Here is a 23,256-nt window from a genome sequence, read left to right on the forward strand (position 1 = left end):
GAGCAACTCACGGACAGCCAACTAAGTAAGTAAAGTTTTAGAGAGAATGTGTGAAAATGAAGTTATAGGATGGGGGATACCTACCACGCTTTTATTTTATTTTAAAAGCTAGATTCCTAGACGCCGATATGGAAGAGGAATGCCACGCAGCGACACAGTGTCTGATGGTTGAAGCGCAACGTGAAACGGTCTCTGGGGGCCGTCATGTTAATTTCGATCTAGCGGAAGATCCTCAATACCCAGACTCACAGGAACTACTGACCGAATCGCAGCAATTGGACGCTGAAGTAATGGCCGAGTGGTCTCAAGATAACTCCAGGACCTTGGATATACACAGCCTACCTATGTATGGTAAGTCTGGCAACAAAAAGCTCTTTGTACTCTACATTATCTTGTGAAGTTTTGTTGTAATTCGACGTCTATTTATTTCAGAGAGTTTCATAGATTGTACAGTCTCTGACGATGACCGTCCGTCCGCCAACACAAGCGACGATGAAGCTTATACGCAACAACCTGTATATTCAGTCACAGGCCGGGATATATGGAGCCCTACGTACCCGTCAACATCTACGGAAGGTATTGTCAACTACAAATGTCGCCGTGCTCTACAATAGAACGGCCAGCTGTGTGGTAAATTACCGGTTATTTATTTCAGAGACCATCATCGATTTAACCGGATCAGACGATGAAACAGAAGACAAAGAAAATGCTTCACTACTCGGTACCGGTACAAGAACCAGAGAAAATTATACACACCCGTCAACGTCTTATTCATCCCCCACCCAACCGCTCTGGAGACCTATCAACCTGACGTGTAAGTTTTTTAAACCATACTAATCCGTTACAACAATGTTTACTCTCAATTTCCTATTTTGCTAAGATGCACCATAGATTAATTACAAGCTCTCCATTTTCTTACGCAGGCGCGCCTAGAAAGACAGCACGTAGACAAGCCTTCAGAACTATTTTTGTGAAAAAAGAATTTGAACGCAGGTCGCCGCTGGAACATCTGTGGAAGCAACCCACTCAACTTATAGAAGTAAACCCTCCGCACCCCTAAGAGCAAAAAGCCACAAGTAACTCATTTCATCCAAGCCCTAAAACCAGATCTGTCAGCAAAAGCGGCAATCTAAATGCAGGAACCTCGACATCCCATGATTCTGAAACAATCTCTGCAGGACCCTCAGGTAGGTCAATGAGTATTGAACCAAATGTATTACGGGTTTGTGACACTATAGCTACACCACAGAAGCCTAAAGTTCAGAAACGGCCGCGTAACACCACAATACGGCCAATAAAACCTAAAAAACAGAAAACTCGAGACAGTATATCATCGTTCAAACAATGGCCCCTAGATGTAAAAGAGTATTTAACAACCTATACAGTTATACCATGATGCTTATCAACGCACACAATCATTTAGCTTACCTGTTGGATCGTTGTACAGAACTGTCCGCACAATGTCCGGATAGAGACAGCATTTCAGAAATAATGGCTTTAGAACCGCTGTACACAGAGGCTGTTGAAGCCGTTAAAAACCTACCGAGGGCTCGTACATTATGACTAGGCATGACGGGTCGCAGTGTGAAACGCAGACCCCCGCGTAAAGGTTTTTTCAATAAACCACGCGTCATAAAACGTTGTATTAAAAAAGCAACAAACGCTACACGCGCGTTAAAGAGGCGAAAAAAACTAAAGAATAGGGTAAAGCGCACTGCTATTGACTCACCACACGTGACGCAAGGACGACCCCCACAGAACACTACAACACTTCAGCTTTCGTCGACAGTCATCACTGAGACGGCAGAACGCGAATCCTCGATAGATTCTCAATTCCTAGACACGCCGCAGAATTTCGCGTAGGATACACCTACAGTCTCCGGCGTTGAAATCTCGAACGATGATCGACAAGATGCAGCGCCACAGTTTTCACCTCCTCATACACCGGCCATAAGTGAACATTCACGCTTTTTGGAACACTTATTTCATGTTCGTAGGGAGATGAATAACCTCAACGCCTATCAGTATATTGATCATTTTAGATTTGTGAATTTAGACCGTATACGCTCCTTTGAAGAAAGTTTGGAGATCATACACGGTTCTATTCAAACGTTACTGGATAGGATCGTGAGGGATATGGAGCCGGGCGACTTTATACAATTAAGATTAGAAGGGGACGGAAGACTAAATCCAGTCTACGGTTTTAAACAATGTAGAGAACAATTTGACACGACTGCTTTCCTAAATGCCGTGGGCAATGCGTTGCAAAGCAAAGCCGAGTGCATAGCCGGCGACTGCTTGAAATTGATAGTAAGCGTCGTTAGGAATAGACGGGGAGGTATAAAACGCAGACGACTGAGATCTATAGTTTATACACGAATTAATCATCAGAAACGTCAAATGTTGTTTGATTTTAACAATTACGGCTCTAATCAGTGTTTGGCCACGGCTCTCAACGCCTTACTGGCTGAAGACGACCCGCCTGACGATGATTTAATGAAACGTGTGGCGGAGCTGCACAGAAATTTGAAAATAACCGACGATCAACTAGTGAGCTTTTGCGACATCAGAGCGTTTGAGACGTATTTGAACGTTACCATTAAAGTTCTATACTTTAGTCAGGGAGACTGGCGCTATTTTCACATGGATAAAGAACCCACAGACAAAATATTATATATTCTACATCATGATAATCATTATTACGGTATAAAAAATATAAAAGGATTCATAGGAGCTAAATTCTTTTGGGAAAAGTGCAGTTCTGCATTTCATCACAAAGATAATCACTCTTGTCAATACTTTTGCTCCGCGTGTCAGAGGTCGGATTGCTCTGATACAGCTGCAGAGCATCTGCAGTACCCACGCTGCCGTGGATTTTGTCGTTCAGCGAGCTGCTTAGAACTCCACAGAAGTCTCGCTGAGACTGACTGGTCATTTTGTAAACTTAAATTTTTCTGCGAGCGATGCTATCGCTATGTGCCCCAAATCGTAGATGATGAACACCGATGCGTCGGTGTACGATGCTCCATTTGCGGTGTTCCGGTGAGCAGATTCGATAATCATCTATGTTACATGCAGCGCTATACACCGAAGAAATCTACGGAACAATACATCTTTTACGATTTTGAATGTACGCAAAAGACGGGAACGCACCATCCCAATTACGTTTTTGCCACAGATTTGCATGGATATCTAGCTGGGAGTTTGTGGGTAAAACATGTACTACCGACTTTCTACATTCTTTTACAAAGGGTGGGTATTTAGGTTACACTTTTATAGCTCACAATGCTGCTCGATACGATTCCTACTTTATCGTTAAAGAGCTGATCCGTGAGAAGCTGCGCGTCAACATGATAGCACAAGGCGGTCGCCTTTTGTGCGTATCATTACCCGATTTAGACATGAGATTCATCGACTCTTTAAATTTCATTCCCATGAAGCTCAGTAAGTTGCTGCAAGCTATGGGATTTTCAGGCGCTAAGTGTCACTTTCCACATTTTTTTTAACACTGATGAAAATCAGTCCTATGTAGGGCCTATGCCAGATGCTAACTATTATGGCGTAGAGTACATGGCGCATAGTGAGAAAAAGGAATTCACAACATGGTACGAATCGGTGAAAAACAATACGTTTGATTTGCAAGCAGAGCTCAAAGCATACTGTCAACAGGACGTAGAGGTCTTGAGGCGCGCCTGCGTAGTGTATCGCGAGCGCGTCGTAGAAATGACAGCCAAAAAACAAATACAGTTCTTTAAGCGCAAAAATAAATTTACTGAAAATCTCATCAGTATAGATCCGTTTCAGCTCACGACAGTAGCATCTGTTTAGTCTGGCCATGTACCGCTTTAAATTTCTCCCCGAAGACAAAATAGCCATTTTGCCTGCGGATAATTATCACCAAAAGCACAAACGTTACTCGTCCCCGGCTATTCAATGGTTAATGTACGTAGCGCATACAGAGAACCTAGATCTGCCACGCGCTTTGAAAGGTGGTGAGAAAAGAGTAGGAAACTTTTTTCTAGATGGCTATGCGAGAGTCAGCGGTCGCCCTACGGCTTTTGAATTTCAGGAGTGTTTTTACCACGGGTGTCCCGTTTGCTATAGCGATAATGACACGAACAAACTCACAAAGACCACTTACGGGCAAATGTATCGAATGTTTGAGGTGAAAAAACGTTTCTTGCTTCAACAGGGGTTCGACGTCCGCGTATTGTGGGAACACGAGTGGCGAGAGTTGGTTGAAAAAAGCTCTGACCTACAAGCGTTTCTGCGCCACATACAGTTCCCTGAGCCTTTAGAGCCTCGTGACGCTCTGTACGGTGGTCATACTAACGCTATCAAACTCTATCACAGACAAGAACTCAGTGAAACTATAGAGTACTACGATTTCACCAGTTTATACCCGTACGTGAATAAAACAAAAGTGTACCCCGTAGAACATCCTAAAATAATCTATGACCACTTTGGTTATATTAAGCAGTACTTTGGCATCGCCAAAGTGAAAATCTACCCGCCCAGGGATTTGTTTTTCCCTGTGCTCCCTGTTAAAATGAACAAGAAATTGATCTTCCCCCTCTGTCACACATGCGCGTTGCATTCAGAAGCGGATCCCTGCGCTCATTCAGAGGAAGAGAGGGCTCTGACGGGTACGTGGTGCACAATAGAGGTAGAAATGGCTTTGGAGAAGGGTTACAGACTCGCACACATTTACGAGGTGTGGCATTTTGAGGAGACGACGACCGATCTATTTGCGCAATACATCGATTTACATCTTAGGAAGCCTCGGGGTATCCCTCGTGGTGAACGAACGAAACCAAGAAAAAAGACTATGTAGCCGCCTATCTTGAAAAAGAAAGTATAAAGTTAGACCCCGATCATATAGAACCAAATTCAGCTAAAAGACAAATCGCCAAACTATTCCTAAACTCTTTATGGGGAAAGTTTGCGCAGCGTTCTAATTTACCTACCACCAGCGTCGTGAACAACGCCGATGAACTCTTTGAGTATGCCTTTCTCCCGTACTATGAGATTTCTGAGTTAAACTTTATCAGCGACGATATGGCGACTGTCAATTGGAAATACACTAAAGAACACCGCACCGTCAACAAAAACACCAACATTTTCATTGCATGCTTCACTACAGCTTATGCGCGCTTAGAATTGTACACCCTTCTAGACAAACTGCAGGAGCGCTGTCTTTACCACGACACAGACTCCGTCATTTTTGTAAGTCGTGACGGCGAGTGGCAGCCTCCCTTAGGTGATTACGTGGGTGAACTCACCAGCGAAATACCCCAGGGGAGTCAAATCACAGAATTTGTATCCGCCGGTCCAAAAACTTACGGCTACAAATTAAACACAGGTGACATGATCTTGAAAGTGAAAGGTATCACGCTTAATATCGCTAACGCTGGCGTTATCAATTTCGACAGTCTAAAAGATTTAGTGTTAGCTTACAAGAACTCTGCAGATCCTGGAAATGAAAAGACGATCGTTGTATAGCAGAATGGTATTGTGCGGATCAAAAAGTACTGGGATATTGTAACGCGACCCCTACGCAAATCTCAACGCTGCATCTATACCAAGAGGCAGTTGTTTGATGACTTTACTTCTTTACCCTACGGATATTAACGATGAATTCCCTTTTCTTCAAACAACTGACGTACCTTTATCTCCGCTACAGGTGCAGAATACGCTACAGACTACCGTACCATCAAACGACCGACGCGTAGCTATAGATAGAGTCATGAAGTCTAAAGAGAAATGTGCTCGACGAGTTTACTCCGTGGCGCTACAGGTCTTAAACATACAACATCATGGATCCCCGGTTACAACACCCATTCTCATGCATTCTAGCGGGCCCCTCTAACTCAGGAAAATCCTATTTTGTCAAACAGGTTTTAGCTCTCGCGACAACACATTTATCTCACAAACCCGATAATATTGTTTGGTTTTATTCTTGTTGGCAAAAAATGTACGATGAACTGAGTCATTGCTTCCCCAGTATTAGTTTTATCGAAGGTTTGCCGCAGACGTTTGTAGATGACGAACTATTCCCGCCTGACATGATCAACTTGGCGGTGGTGGACGATCTCATGGAGGCCGCTAGCTGTAATTCAGAACTGGAAAAAGCATTTACTAAATATGTTCATCATAGAAGCTTGAGCCTGTTCTATTTGGTTCAAAATGTTTTTTGTCAGGGGAAAAAGAGTAGAACCATCACCTTGAATACCAAGTACATGGTCCTATTTAATAACCCCCGCGATAAAATACAAATTGTGACGCTAGCCAGACAGATGTATCCGAGGAACTCGCGTTTCTTCTTAGAAGCTTTCGAAGACGCTACGCGAGAGCCTTACGGATTCTTGCTCGTAGATTTGAGAGGTGATATGCCTGAGGAATATCGCTTAAGAACTGCTTTATTTCCACCAGCTTACCAGCAGCGTACGTTCAAAAAGGTAAAACTCGTTCTAAAAAGTGAATTTTTTACACTGCTGTGATTATTCATACCCGTAACCTTCATTCTGTCAACATGTCTGAGAGAGTGAGGCGTAACTGGGCTCTCTTGAAAAAGCTGGTGAAAGCAAACGCGTCGGAGAGAGAGCTTACTCTGAAGACCGCTGGCAGAGATTTAATCACTGCCATCGCGGAAATAGCTCTCAATATTCTGAAAGGGCAGCTTCCTCTCAAAGAGCGCCAAAGAAAAATATTACAAAAATGGCGTAGAGCTATAAGAAATCTGAGTGACAAAAAAGTGTCCATTCGGAGAAAACAGTATCTATTGAATCAGTCTGGAGGCTTCATAGGGCCGCTTCTAGCTTTTGCTATACCGCTAATAACGAGTTTAATAACCGGTAGATGATGGAACGTGCTGAAAAAATGTACTTTGTTCCGGCGCATGAGAGTAACAGACTAAAAAACGTCAGTCCGACGGTGCCTACCGTGCGTCAGACGACACTCCAAAGGTTAGACGACGAAATCGGCGACATTCTACGCCGCACTGATTTGCCTGACGACGTAAAGATTAAAAGATACACCGAAATACTACAGAGAAGTTTGTTGCATGCTAAGCGCGAAGGTTCTGAACTTACATGTTTAAACCTTGTGATCCCTCCTGACAGTGAACAAGCACCATCACCAGCGAGTGAAATAGAGATACGCCCCTTTGCCCCTCAGTTTGTAGATCACCTCAACCCCGTTTCAGAAAAAATGCAGATATACTACTCAACAGTTTCTTGAAACACAAAGACATTGCTACATGGACTGAGAAAGGTGAATTTGTCTACAAAGGGACCGTCATTCCCGGCACCCATATGTTGGACCTTGTACGGAGCACTCTGCAAAGTCACGGACTAAGCAATAAGAACACTCCACAAGGATGGGACGTTTTTATGAGGGCTATGGCCGAGTTAAACATACCTTCGAGCGTGATCGGTCACCATACGACCAGAGACGCTCTGAACGAATTAAAAATGATGTTGAGTGTGCCGTCAAATCCCTTCAAAACACCATCACAAGTACTCGCTACCTCAACGCCGGCCGCTAGAGGATGTTTGCTGTCGAAGCAGAGAATCGCGCCGCTTTCGCCGAGCGCATGGTTAACTTTGTAAATATTAGCATTGAAATGTATTGTAACCTATAGATTTGCTTGTATAATGTTGTATTTTGAAATCTATGTACACCTTTTTCCATTTCTTGATTTTTGCATACCTCTAAGTGAATCTACAATAAATGTATATTTTTTTAAATACTTTTATTACGTCATTATTATGAACACTACAGAATGCTAACCCTAGGGATCCTGGGGCTGCCTTTTGTCACAAAAACATGTCTTGACATGTTTTTCTTACATACTGCGCTTACACATTAACCTACAACCTTGGGTGAAGGGCATGTGGGTGGTCATGGGGGACGTAACAGAGGCTGAACATGGGCTGCTTCCGGGGCGGGGACGGAACTGACGTAACAGATATTGGACACACATAGGGGCGGTAAGAGTTGGCTTCCGGGGGCGGGGACGGAACTGAAGTAACAGGTATTGACACACATAGGGGTGGAGAGTGGGCGGAGAATGGGGAGGAGAGGGGAGGGGTTTAGACCGGAAGTGGAGGCGGAACAAGTGCCAAAAAGGGTCGGGGCACCTGTCAAAAACCGGAAGTGGGCGTGTTGACGAGAGGTGGGTGCTCTTACTACTACTCCTTCTCTACATAAAGAGCGGACATGTTGTTTTAGCACCATTTTGTCAGTATAACATCTCAGAAAGGATGCTCCTGACACTGCTCCTGGCTATTGAGAGATTTTAGATTGTTAGCTAGGTGGTTGCTTCTAAGTCAGCTGGTTTATATAGATAGAGTCTTATGTTGCTTTGAAATCAACCTTCCAGCTGATTTTTTTTGTGCTATTAGTGAGGTCCAGACAAAGACAGCATGGCACATTTCAGCATAGAACTCTGTTGGGCACTGCTTCTATTATGCTCCATGCACGAGTACACCTTTAAAAATCAATTTTTTTCTGTTACTAAGGTGATACAGCATGCCACATCTCAGCTTGTAATTTTCTGTAGTTGAAATTAAGCTGTATGCAGAGCTTGTTCAGAGTTAAAAAATCTATTTTTTTTCTGTTACTAACGTGATGCAGCACACCACATCTTAGCTTGTAATTTTCTGCCATTGAAATTCAGCTGTATGCAGAGCTCATTCACAGTAAAAAAATCTAATTTCTTCTGTTAGTAACGTGAAACAGCAGGCCAGATCTCAGTTTGAAATTTCTTGGAGCATATATTCTATTTTATACAGGCCTCGCCCACAGTAAAAAAAAAAAAATTCTTCTGTTAGAAATGTGATATAATAGGCCATATGTCAGTTTGAAATTGTTTGGAGCATATATTCTATTGTATACAGACCTCATCCACAGTGAAAAAAAATATTTCTTCTGTTAGTAACGTGATACAGGAGGTCAGATGACAGTTTTAAATTGTTTGGAGCATATAGTCTATTATATACAGGTCTCATCCACAGTATAAAAATAATTTCTTCTGTTATTAACGTGATACAGCAGGCCAGATCTTCGTTTGAATTTTTTTGGAGCATATATTCTATTGTATACAGGCCTCATCCACAGTTAAAGAAATAATTTCTTCTGTTAGTAACGTGATACAGCAGGCCAGATGTCAGTTTGAAATTGTTTGGGGAATATATTCTATTGTATACAGGCCTCATTCACAGTAAAAAAAAAAAGCACGCCAAATCTCACTTTGAATTTTTTTTGTATTGATATTGTTCTCCATATAGTTGTACACATGATAAAATCGAAATTGTTTTCTTCCTATCGTGCTACCTAAATCAGGCTACATTTAATTTTTTAATTGTTTGGTGAAGATATTGTTATCCATTCAGGGGTACACATGATAAAAATCTAATTTGGTTTTCTAACTACCGTGCTACCTAAAACAGGCTACATTTCATCTTTTCATTCTTTTGTGCTGATATTGTACTCCATACAGGGGTTCACATGATGATATCTAATTTTTTTTCTGTCACTACCGTACTACAGAAACTAAGCCACATTTCAGCTTTTAATTATTTTGTGATAGAACAACTCCTGGCAAAAATTATGGAATCACCGGGCTCGGAGGATGTTCATTCAGTTGTTTAATGTTGTTGAAAAAAAGCAGATCACAGACATGGCACAAAACTAAACTCATTTCAAATAGCAACTTTATGGCTTTAAGAAACACTAAAAGAAATCAAGAAAAAAAATGTGGTACTCAGTAAGGGTAATTTTTTCAGATAAAGCAGAGGGAAAAAATTATGGAATCACTCAATTCTGAGGAAAAAATTATGGAACCACCCTGTAAATTTTCATTTCCAAAACTAACACCTGCATCAAAGTAGATCTGCTCATTTGTCTGCATCTAAAAAGGAGTGCTCACACCTTGGAGAGCTGTTGCACCAAGTGGACTGACTTGAATCATGGCTCCAAAACGAGAGATGTCAATTGAAACAAAGGAGAGGATTATCAATCACTTAAAAGAAGGTAAATCATCACACAATGTTGCAAAAGATGTTGGTTGTTCACAGTCAGCTGTGTCTAAAATCTGGACCAAATACAAACATGGGAAAGTTGTTAAAGGCAAAATACTGGTAGACCAAGGAAGACATCAAAGCGTCAAGACCGGAAACCTAAAGCAATACGTCTCCAAAACAGGTAATGCACAACAAAACAAATGAGGACCGAATGGGAGGAAACTGGAGTCAATGTCTGTGACCGAACTGTATGAAACCGCCTAAAGGAAATGGGATTTACATACAGAAAAGCTAAACAAAAGTCATCATTAACACCTAAACAGAATAAAACAAGGTTACAATGGGCTAAGGAAAAGCAATTGTGGACTGTGGATGACTGGATGAATGTCATATTCAGTGATGAATCGCGAATCTGCATTGGGCAAGGTGATGATGCTGGAACTTTTGTTTGGTGCCGTTCCAATGAGATTTATAAAGATGACTGCATGAAGAGAACATGCAAATTTCCACAGTCATTGATGATATGCAGCTGCATGTCAGGTATAGGCACTGGGGAGATGGCTGTCATTACATATTCAATAAATGCTCAAGTTTACATTGATATTTTTGACAGTTTTCTTATCCCATCAATTGAAAGGATGTTTGGGGATGATGACATCATTTTTCAAGATGCATTCTGCCATAGAGCAAAAATTGTGAAAACATTCCTTGAAAGAAGACACATAAGGTCAATGTCATGGCCTGCAAATAGTCTGGATCTCAATCCAATTGAAAATCTTTGGTGGAAGTTGAAGAAAATGGTCCATGACAAGGCTCCAACCTGCAAAGCTGATCTGGCAACAGCAATCAGAAAAAGTTGGAGCCAGATTGATGAAGAGTACTGTTTATCATTCATTAAGTCCATGCCTCAGAGACTGCAAGCTGTTATTAAAGCCAGAGGTGGTGCAACAAAATACTAGTGATGTATTGGACTGTTCTTTTGTGTGTTTGTTTTTCATGATTCCATAATTTTTTCCCTCTGCTTGATCTAAAAAAAATTACCCTTACTGAGTACCACATCTATTTTCTTGATTTCTTTTAGTGTTTCTTAAAGCCCTAGAGTTGCCATTTAAAATGACTTTACTTTTGTGCCATGTCTGTGATCTGCTTTTTTTCAGCAACATTAAATAACTGAATGAACATCCTACGAGCCCGGTGATTCCATAATTTTTGCCAGGGGTTGTATTTTGCAACTGCCAGGAGTCCACATTTAAGAATCTAAATTGGTTGCGCTAATAGCGTGGTCCTGAAACCATGACACATTTCAGCATTGGACAGGGCTTGAAGCAGCATTTCTAACTTGAACTTTGATCAGTAACTGGTGGATGAGTGACTGGTGTAGGCCTGGTGCTCTGAGAGCTCTACCGAATTCAGCAACACAAATGAAGGAGATCCAACTTGGAGACCAAACATTTTCAATAATTATAGACAGATACCACTAAAGTGGCATCAATTTCTATTTATTTATTTATTTTACTCACTTATATAGTGCCAATAATTCCAAAGCACTTTACAGACATTATCAATTTCCCCACAGTAGAAATAGTATAATGGGGCTTTGACACCCCTCCACTATAAGCAAGCCATCACATAGAGATCCAACTTGGAGTCTCCGCATTTCAAAAATTTTTTAGTAACATCAGCAGCACTACATACAACAGGCACAGAAGCCACAACAAAAATGTAACAGACTGCAATTACTCGAGATCAATGCAGCACACTAAAAAGTACACTATCACCTAGTCTTACCGGTCTGCAACAGGGGTGCTAAAGTCATTGGAGATCCATGACTTGTTCATCTTGATGAAAGTTAGGCAGTCTACACTTTCAGAGGACAGCCATTCATGTGTCCATGAATACACCACCAGCACTGAAAACACGTTGCTGCCGCCCATGACAAAACTTCTAACGTGTGACAGGGCACTCTTCGATTTTTCTAGGCGAAAATTCAAAAGGGTCCAAACCATCTTTATGGGATTGCTTATGAGCTCAAAATACTCCTGCTCCATCTTCTCCAGTCATTCAATACGTGTCAGACTTGTACTCTGTTCTGCAGGTGCTTGGTCTGGTCTAAAAAAGTAGTGAAAAGACTCAAAGAATTTTATTATTTTAACTTTAATTTAAGTCATATAGTGCCATTAATTCCACAGCACTTTACAGACATTGGGGATCACAATCTAAATTTCCTACCAGTATGTCTTTGTAGAAAAATGAGTACCTGGAGTTGAAAGATCTGAGGTTGTGTGTTGGAAGTAATCATCTAGGCAGGTTAACGATGCAACAATATTTTATGGATCACAGCCATGGTAATAAAGCAATTCCAGGTAAATGGCCAAAATACAGTTCTTTCAGTCCTTAAGTTCTCAACCTGGGAACAGTAGTTCCACTGGCTTTGTATCAGGTGATACCCACTGTCTCCCAACTTTTGGTTGGCCCACAGATTTCGTATCTCCAGCCACTATAGTCTGTAGCAACAGTCCATGATCCTCCAGATGACAGATAAAACAATGAAAGCACAGATATCCAGTAGCAGCAGTCCTTCAATAAAGTTAGAATCCAAATAACATATCCAAAACTGAAGCATGCTTATCCACTTTAGTTGATAACAGATCTTCAACACTCCGTAAGTCATCCATCCAACAGCTCCAGGTCCACAGCAACAGATGCTAACCCTCCGGCATCCTTCCACCAACTCACTCTAAAATTTGGCTCTCCGTTCTTCCACTGGGATCAGTCCCCTCCCAGGTCAGAAGTGATCACACCCTCCCCTTAAACATTCACTGTTTTCTAAAACAATGAAAAATATTCTAGAAGCCTTCATCTGAGACTGCCTGTAAGACCCCCTGTGGTGACGGCTCCAATGTGTCTCAATCTACACTCACCTAATGAGATTATTAGCTGTTGAAACATTGGACTCCGGAGATAAAGATGAGATTAGTAGAATGCTGGACATTTTACAAGTGAATCTTACATGCTGACAAGTAAGCAGAACTATATAAAACATAACAAGTAAATCACTAATAAAACACAATAATAATATTGCCAAAAATGGTGGTCCGTTGCTGGAAAAGTATTATAGTCTTTAGTAAGTGGGCAGCTCCTCACATACCTCCCCAACTTTTTCAGCACGGACACGAATGTAAGAGGTCTCGCCTTTATGAGAACAAAACTTTGTATCATCCAGTTTACTCAAAGCATATTCCATGTCGTCCTTGCGAATATACACAACAGTCCGCATTCCTCCCTGGTATACGTCAATGTAATAGACATCTCCACCTTCTCTCATATGGTCTTTCATATCCTGCCAACTTCTCGATGGCGGAAGCCCTGAGACAAGGACTCTGTATTTTGTTTGCTGGATCAGGGGTCCTCCATATCCCCCCCTGATCCCCAGTTTGTCCTGGGAAACTCCACACATGCCCAATGAGAACCAAACTTGTATCCATTGCGAACAACCCCAGAGAGCTGACACCCAGTTAGGGGGATGGTTACTTGGCGGCCTGGCAAAGGGAGCTCTGGGGGAATAGTATCTGGACTGACCTGGGTGAGGGTAGATCCAGTATCCCGATGTCCCTGGGCCTCCTCCCTGATGTAATTTACCTCCCGCAGATTACATTCCTTCATTGTAACAGTCATTGCATTTTGTGTATCACTCACCGCTGACATGTTGATATTGCTCGTTTCCCTATCGGCTGATGCAGTGTGAACTGGTCCTCGGCTTCCGGTTACGACATTGGCCCAGTGGCACACCAATCCTGCTCCCAGATTGTTTCCCAGCAACACATCTACTGGTAGGTGCCGCACTACTCCTACATCCACCATTCCATGACTGTGACCCCAGTCTAAATGAAGTCGGGCCCTCCGAATGTTCAAAGATTCTCCTCCGGCTACATTGACTAACATACGGCTGTCGGAGACAATACATTGGTCCAGCACTAAATGGTCTTTTATCAATGTGACTGAGGCTCCGGAGTCACGAAACCCTACAGCCTCCACATCCTCTACCCAGACCGGCCGCAAATGCTGGTTAATAGACTCTGTGGTGTCCCATCTAGTCTGGGAGACTTCTCCTTGTAGAACATATGCCTCTTCTTCTTTCAGACGGGGTAGTGGGATCCTCTTTCCCTCAGCATTCCAGCCCCATTGCAGCACAGTGTTCACAGGTTGGGGACGCGGATGAAGTGGACTAAAGCGTTCCCCGCATTCCCTGTCAAAGTGTCCCATGCGTCCACAGTTATGGCAGTTAAGCCTTCCTCGCCCCAACACGGGCCGTACTTGGGGACTTGTGCAACCTCCCCCTCTTCGTGAAGTCCGAACTCCCTGCAGTTCCTCCTCTGGCCAGTCCATGGGTTTCAATGGCCTCCCTGTAAGCTCCTCTTCCCGACTCACTGGGGCTGTACTTCCACGTTGCCCTGGTCAATTAGCAGACCAATCATCAGCCAATCTTGCAGCCTCATCCAGGCTGAGTGTTTTTTTATCTGCTACCCATTCTTTTAAATTACCTGGGAGCTTTGACATAAATTGTTCCAGTATGATTATATCCATTACATGTTCTGCTTTCTGAGCCCTCAGTCCTTCTATCCACCGAGTGCATGACATACGTAGTGTGTTGGCAAACTCCCGATGTGTGTGCAGCGGGCTTGTCAGTCTCCCGAAACTTCCTCCGTTAGGTTTTCGGCTTGACTGCATGCCTCTCTAGTAATGCTCTGCGAATGGTATAGTAACATCTCTGATCCCCAGAAGACAAGTTATTAAAAGCTTCTCTTGCTTTTCCGGTCAGGCCAACACTCAAAAATCTGGGCCAGTCACTGACTGATACCTCATGCAGCATATAGAGGTTCTCAAATAACCGGAGATGTTCATCAATATCCGAGGTGTCCTCATTGAACTGTGGCATATCCCGATACCCTAAAGATGTGGGCCCCTCTCTCCTGTTTTCCTCCTAGCGCATGCAGCATCCACCTCAACTCAGTCCGTCGATCTTCCACCATCTGAATGACAGCCCTGGGCTGTTGTCTCTCATCCACGTCAGAACTGACCTCCTCATGTGGTTTTTCCTGGTCCCAATCATCCAAGCATTGCATTAGGGTCGCCCGATTGTCCTCCGGCAACCACTCTAGTTCTCTCTCAGAGCAAAGGGCTCTCAGCTCCTCCTTCTTGAGCCTCTTGTAGATGGAGTCTGCCATTTCTTCCGCTAAGTCACCTCTCAGTAACTTTCCCTGGTATGCTGTCCAGAGATAGGTGATCCCACCACTGCCACCACTTGTAAAGATCTGAGGTTGTGGGTTGTAAGTAATTGCCTAGGCAGGTTAACGATGCAACAATATTTTATTGATCACAGCCTTGGTAATAAATCAATTCCAGGTAAATGGCCAAAATACAGTTCTCTCAGTCCTTAAGTTCTCAACATGGGATCAGTAGTTCTCCTGGCTTTGTATCAGGTGATACCCACTGTCTCCCAACTTTTAGTTGCCTCACAGATTTCATATCTCCAGCCAGTATAGTCTGTAGCCACAGTCCATGATCCTCCAGATGACAGATAAAATGATGAAAACACAGATATCCAGTAGCAGCCGTTCTTCAATAAAGTTTAAATCCAAATGACATATGCACAACTGAAGCACGTCTATCCACTTTAGTTGATAACAGATCTTCAACACTCCGTAAGTCATCCATCCAACAGCTCCAGGTCCACAGCCACAGATCCTAACCCTCCGGCATCCTTCCACCAACTCCCTCTAAAACATGTCTCTCCTTTCTTCCGCTGGGATCAGTCCTCTCCCAGGTCAGAAGTGATCACACCCTCCACCTTAAACATTCACTGGTCGCTAAAACAATGAAGAATATTCTGGAAGCCTTCATCTGAGAATGCCTGTAAGACCCCCTGTGGTGACGGCTCCACTATGTCTCAATCTACACTCACCTAATGAGATTATTGGCTGTTGAAACAAAGGACTCCTGAGATAAAGATGAGATTAGTGGAATGCTGGACATTTTACAAGTGAATCTTACATACTGACAAGTAAGCAGAACTATATAAAGCATAACAAGTAATTCACTTGTTATGTTGGAAACCCAAACAAACACGAGGAGAACATACAAACTCTTTGCAGATGTTGTCCTTGATGGGGTTGGGATGCAGGACCCCAGCACGGCAAGATTGGTAATGTTTTTGCATTTAAAATTCAACATTCCCAGGGTTGGAAGTCTATTACTGTGATGCACACTGTGTGCCTCACTGCTGTCTTTGGAAAAAAACACTCTCAAGCATGTTTAGATACTTCAGCATGGGTGCGAACCTTTTTCCAGGAGAGTAAGCATCCTGCAAAATTTACTCTTGTACCATGGATTGAACAGAGTGGCAACACAGTTGTCAGCACTATTTCTTATCCTAACAATACAGGCAACAATCATGTTGTAGATAGTGCTGCAAGAAGGCGATCGTGGATTGGTCTCTTTCATGAGGTCGAAGGCCATAGTGTGTTGGTGGCGGGATAATACTCAAGCTTGCTTCCTCCATCCCCTCCTGTCAACCATGAACAACAGAGAGGAGATCATTATCCTCTTCATTATGCGTCAATCATCTCTTCCAGCATGTAGATGACCAGAATAGTGATGTTGATGATGGCATTGTCAGCGCTAACCATCTTTGTAGCCTTTTCTAAAATGTGCAGAAGGGTGCAGAAGTCCTTCATCTGTGTCCACTCCGCAAGTATAATTTGCACCACATCATACTTTGTTTGATTAAGCTATACGACATGAAATACTGAGTTAGGGCTCATTGCTGCTGTCACAGTCACTGCAACATGTGAAGAGTTGAATTACACCATGTCGGCACATCACATATCAACCGGTTAACCGGCAGGCCGAAATATCTCTGTAGTGACGCAAGTCGAAGACCCATTGGTTGCGAAAGATGGAAGTGAGCAGACAGCAACCGTGGTTTCTGCAGCAGCACATCCAGACCGGGATAGTTGCGGAGAAATGGGTGTACCATCAGGTTGAGGATGTGAGCCATGCAAGGCATGTGTGTGAGGTTTCCCCGGCATAGGGCCGCCACCAGGTTTGCATCATTATCACACATGGCCTTCCCTTGCTCAAGGTTCAGTGGAGACAGCCATTGCTGAAACTCTGCATTGATAGCTGTCTACAACTCTTGTTATCTGTATGGCTGCAATCTCTAAGGCACGTTCATTTAAACACTGCCTTAATGCGGTGATCCCTGGCAGCGCAATACGGAGATGGGGGAAATCTCTCTGCACTGTTGGAATGCGTATCTCATTAAGGCAGAGGTTGAGGGTGCAGGTGTAGGCCCTAGAGAAGGTGGAGGAGGCAGAAGCACTGGAGTAAGTGTTAGATATAGAGGTTTGTCCTGCAAGTCTTTTCGGGATTCCAAGACTTGGTGTCAAGTGGTTTAATTCTCCATCCCATGGTGTGTATTTGTTTCGTACTCCATCCCTAGCTGTTTAGTAGCTTAGTTTACCAACCCCTGTTGTCTATTAGCTTAATTCTCCATGTTCTGGTGTGTATTTATTTTGTTCTCCAACCCTAGGTGTTTAGTAGTTTAGTTCTTCAACCCCTGTTGTCTAGAAGTTTACTTCTCCATCTTCTAGGTGTGTTATGGTTTGGTTCTCCATCCCCAAGTGTCCTGAAAGCCATAGGGTTTCCTAGACTTGTGGAGCAGCCCATTCCCCGCCTGCCTCCACAGCCACCAGAGTCACCAAGTGCCCAATCAGCGAGATGTAACGCCCCTGGTCAAGCTTGCTTGTCCAGGTGTTAGTGGTGAAATGCACCCTGTCAGACATAGTCAAGTGACAATGCTTCCTAATACGCATGCTTGAAATAAACGAGGTCAATTGTGGTCTGTGCTTGGCAGTACTAATGCACAAGGTGTTTCTACTGCAGCTGCCAGTGGCTCCCACATTCTTAGTTGTGGTATGTTTTTTTTCTTTTACACTATCTTGTCCATTGCCATTGCCACTTTTTCTATTACCTTACATTTTTTTCAACAGTATCAATAACTAACAAACTTTTCAACCTAAATTACTCAACCCTTGCCAAAAAAAAAAAAACGTAACAAAAAATGCTTGGTAGGTAAGTATATGTACAGAAAGGAAAATGTGATATCAGGCCACAATATAGGTATGCAACATGTACAGTTGACATTTTGGACTTGTAAAACAGGAGTGCAAATGCTGATGTGTAGTTAAATGTCTACATATTTATTTTCTAGCTTTTCAACCTTCTTCTCAAAAATAATATATTAAGAAATACGTACATGACCAAAAAGCTAGCACCTAATGCAGGGTGCTTTATATGTGTGGTGTATATGGATGTAAAATTTGACTATTAAAACAAATGTGCAAAAAATATTGTTTGCCACATGTAAACTGTATGAAGTAGACTGTCACAGTTAAATGTTTGGATTTTAAGATATTTGACTTGAAAAATTCCTCACAATAAACTTTACCTTAAAGGGAATATTGGGACTTAAAAAAAATGTGCCAATCACTAACAGGCAGGTAGTTGCTACTCACCTACCTATTGTGCCCGGCGCCATCCTCCACCAGCACAGAGCAGTCACAGACTTCCTCTGATGTCACATCAATAGAGCCGCGGTTTCTTTTCCTGTTGACAGGGTGGGACTACTGGTGTCATGCTGATTGACAGCTGTCTCTCTGCTGCCTAATACAGGGTAAACCGGTTGTCCATCAGCATGAGCATAGTAGTCTCGCCCTGTCAATAGGAAGAGAAACCGCTGCTCTGTTGACAGGTAGCAGATGAATCTCCAGCTGGAGCTGTCAATGATGGCGCGAGGTACAACAGACAGATAATTGCCTCTGTTAGCAACTACAAGCCTGTTAGTGCTTAGACACATTTTTTTTTAAAGTCACAGATGTCCCCTTTAAGAGTTCTAAAGTAAGATCCCAGTTAGGCTTTCTATATTATTTAGACCAGTGTATATGTCAGTTGCAGTATAAGTAAGTGAAAGACCATAGTTAGTCTGGACCAAAGTAAAAAGGGTCAAACAAACGTGTGATTCAATGTCCACTGCTGTCTTGCAAGTCTTTCTTAAAAAAGTCCTTTCATATATTAGTTTGTTTCGTGTGAGTGACGTGTGCTATCCATGATTTTTACAGATGGATCACTGAGCCATTACAATAAGGCTATATGCCCACGATGCAGAAATGCTCCAGATTTTTTCCTGAGCGTTTCTGCATCTCCCTGGCAGAAAAAATGCATGCGGATTGTACATGCTGTAAGGCAGCGCTAGTCATCATACTGGGGGATACTCGCTGCACCGGGTTAATTAAAGCACACATGCCATGTCCTTCGGGAATTGCACAATGCAGCAGTTTAATATTTTATCATAAACCGCATATCACACAGTCCATCTTAGTTTATCACCGGTAAGTTTACACACTTAACATCCGGGAGTCTCTCAAGTAGCAGACAGGCCCAATTGGCCCAGCCTTCAGCAAGGTACTAACTTAAATGTCCACCATAAGCTGTGTCTTTACCTTTGAAGGGTTACAGCTGCTTCAGTCCCTTTGGTTTGCCACCACAGTGGCTTTGCGGCTTCCCAGATGGGGGTCTCTAGCCGTCGTCCCGTCCAAGGCTACTGGTATGTTTCACACACACAACATCCAGCCTTTGCCTTCCAGGACTCTTGCCTTCCAAGCCGGATTTCCCTCCAAGGCCACTGGCATCTACACACAGGATCCAGCCTCGACCTTTCAGGCTGCCAGGCTTCACTGTAACACGGAGTCCCACATGGGAACAGGCCTCACGCCTAACACACACATACCTGTGTAAAGTCTATCAGGGTTTATATATCCTGTAGCACACACACACACATACACAGACAGGACCTTAGCTGATGTCACAGTCATGTGTTCAGACCTTCTGTGTGCAAAAGGACCTGTGTGATGTCACAGTCATGTGACCAGTCAGCTGAGGGGGAGTTACCTGGTCGGCCAAAACATACCCTGGACCATACAGTAATGCCAAGCAAGGCGCTGCATTACATATCCCCCCTCTGTTCAAACTTGTGGGGTTGAACACATAACATACACAAACCACTATAACCCACAGTTCACACCGAGACCATGTGCTTGCCATTTGCGTTGTCCAGCCCCTGGAACATTAGTCTTCGACATTTGCCCATTCCTTAGGGACCTACCATCTGTCAATGTCACTGGCTTCGTCAGGTCACCTTTCCGGGTCGTAACCTTGTCAGAGGTCCCCCGCTCCCAGTGGTCAGTCGTAACCTTGTCAGGTCTTCCCCGCTCCCAGCAGTCAATCGTAACCTTGTCAGGTCTTCCCCGCTCCCAGCGGTCAGTCGTAACCTTGTCAGGTCTTCCCCGCTCCCAGCGGTCAGTCATAACCTTGTCAGGTCTCCCTCGCTCCCAGCGGTTAGTCATACAGCAGTGTGACTCACATGCCCTGGTATCTAAGGTCCGGTTAGACTTCGTACTGTCCTGTACTCTATTGGGTCATTTGTATAGGCCTCTCAAACCTGAGTTACTGGAGGTCTCACTACCTCTAAACCCACGCCCACTACTCTCAGGACATCTTGAAAGGTCCCTAACTCCAGCTATAGCTGTTCAGTTATTTAGGGGGCCATTTCTCTGTCTGGTCTCACAATTTCTAGACGGCTGCCCTCTTCTGCTGCTCAGATGTTGCTGTCTATCCACTCGCAGTCTAGCAAGATTCAACTGTTCTACCTCTCGCAGGTAGGTCACTTTGTACTCTATCAGCATGCTCATAAATGCAAGACTTTCTTACGTTCCTACAGCGGAGAATGACACCATGCCGTCTTCGTCTGGTATCCAGTCCTGACGATCACGGGGATTGCTTACTTTCACCACACCCGACTTCTTGACCATCATCTGCATGGCTCGACCATTTCTCCCAACGAGCTTTCTCACCAGAACATGAGTCACCCAGATGACCTCTTCCCGCAGACTGTGAGCTTTTCTCATAAGCTCCAGTTGTCTAACGGCTTGTTCCGTCTTCAACCGGAGAACCCGCTTCGTGCGAATACATCGCCAGTGCATGACACTTAGGATAGCCACCCTCTTCACTGTGATTTCGGTCGTGGATAGGACCACCAGCTGTTTAGCTTCTGAGGTCGAGTACACCTTACAGGCACCCACGGCCTTCTTAAACTCGTCATGCACGAACTCACTGGCGCATTCTTCTTTCAAATCCTCGGGTACATCTATGAGGCACTTGTACCGAAAGGTTTCTGTCTCACCAGTGGTCTTCAAAAGGTCATCTAGCTCAGGTTTCTGGGGCAGCTGACTTTCTGCTTCTTCACCCTGTATGCTTCCCCTGAGCTGACTCACAGCTACAAAGTCACAAATTTTCGTCTTGACCTCTTTCATTTCACCTTTATCTTCAGTTACGACTCTCTTAGCTCTCCTCAGGTCCACCTTCTCATGATATAAGGGAGTGAGTGCAACTTGTTGATCCTTCTCCTTCTCCAAGGAGGCCTGGTTCACTGAGTGATACTTTGGCAGGCGACCTTTGAGCTTGAAAACTTCTTCCTCTAGCTCTGCTATTCGCCTCTCAGCAGCCCGTCTCTCCAGCTTCTCTTGCTTCAAATGGGCTTGTAGCATCTCCTTGAGCTCCTTCATCTGGGCACTCACATCCACCGAATCGTCCGAGCTCGCATTATTCGAGAAGGCATCTGTTTCATACCTCCCATCTCCAGTGGCCAACTCCTGGCCCTGGTCTGTGGCTTCTCTGATAGACTCCAACTTTTTCCACTCAGCTTCCATCTTGCTGACTCTTTCCTTAAGGCACGTCTCTGCCCTCTGGAAATTAACATAGAACGTCTGCAGCACCTTCACTTGAGCTTCCAAACCTAGGGTTTTTCTGTGCAGATCACCATTTTCATCACGGGTGTCCTGCAGAGTGGTCTCAACCACTTGGCGCATGTGCTCTGCCTCAGTTTTATCATCCTCTAGTTTTTCCTTAACCTTGAGGAGATCCTCATAGTCTCTCTTGATTTGTTGCAGTTCCCAATTGAACTTTTCATGCCTCTTTTCTGCCTCACGATCGTGACCAGTGACTTCATCTTTTATTGCCTCTTTCAGGGCGGATAGCTCCCGGTCTCGCTGGTACAGAGAGTCCACCAGCCGCTCCTTCTCCTGCATTAGAGGCTTTACTTGGTCCTGGAATTGCTGCAACTCCCTCATGAGTTCACCATATTCCTTCTTGGAGTCACACAGCTCCCGGTTGAACTGTTCGCGCATTCGTTCTAGGTTTTGTTCACGCCCAGAAACTTCATCCTGCAGCGCCTCCTTGAGGGCAGACAGCTCTAACTGTACCAGAGAGAAGCGACATTTCACCTCGCACAACTCATCGTCACACTCTGCTTTGTCAATCTCCAATTGAAAAACCTCCTCCTTGGTTTTGCGGCGGTCCTCCTTAATTTCCTGGAACATTTCCTTCCAATGATTAATTTCCTCGTTGCTTCCCTCCAGTCTCGCTGTAAGTTCCTCACAACCTGGTATATTTTCTGCTGTTCAGACTCCAGGCTCCGCTGGTCTGAGGACACATTCCCCAGGTTTTCCCTTAGTTGCTGCACGTCATTCTGATACTCCTGCCTGATAGGCTCCAGCTCTTGGTCAGCACTGGCGGTCTCCTCTTTCAGGGCTGTCAGATTCTTCTGACTCAGTAATGTACCGGAGGTTGCTATTTGCAATGTCACCTCCTCTTCTGCTTCTAAAGGAGAATCCACACTTGAACCAAAGGCACACAGAACTACATTTTCTTTATTTGCAGCAAAGACTACAGGAGCAACCTTTTTGTGGCCCTTGCGCAGTCTACGACGAGAGGGGGACTCTCTCCCCTCGTCTAGTTCCTCCTGACTGAACTCTCTTTCTACTTTTGTAGTGTCACCGTCAGTTGTGGGGTCTGCGTCACTCCCTATGGCGTCCTGGACCAACAAGTCACCTCCCACCTTGACGTCACACCCTTCTACTGGAGCTACTCCATTATCAACGGTCACATTGTCATTTTTAGGCGGTACCAACCCACCACCAGTAAATTTTTTTGATTTTCTATACTCCACGCTGTTTTGAACAACCGCCCCTTTTTTAGACCCCGCCCCCTTTTTTAACAACCACACCAGTAGGGAAATTTTTACAAGAAAAATCAACAATAGTCTTAGGACTCAGTT

The 23,256-nt window shown here is 43.9% G+C and overlaps 1 long non-coding RNA gene across 2 annotated transcripts in view; it reads right to left on the reverse strand.

The window, feature by feature from the left end:
* Positions 1 to 11,647: 11,647 nt before the first annotated feature.
* The window catches only part of LOC141160950 (uncharacterized), a 162,355-nt gene continuing 150,746 nt past the window's right edge, over positions 11,648 to 23,256 (reverse strand). For both annotated transcript variants that reach the window (XR_012250592.1, XR_012250591.1), the window contains exon 5: positions 11,648 to 12,134. This is a non-coding gene — a long non-coding RNA (uncharacterized lncRNA). The remainder of the gene's footprint in view (positions 12,135 to 23,256) is intronic.

Source organism: Phyllobates terribilis, unplaced genomic scaffold, assembly GCF_046119375.1.
Source record: "Phyllobates terribilis strain yellow unplaced genomic scaffold, ASM4611937v1 Scaffold_9__5_contigs__length_417890890, whole genome shotgun sequence".
In the NCBI taxonomy this organism is placed as follows: Eukaryota; Metazoa; Chordata; class Amphibia; order Anura; family Dendrobatidae; genus Phyllobates; species Phyllobates terribilis.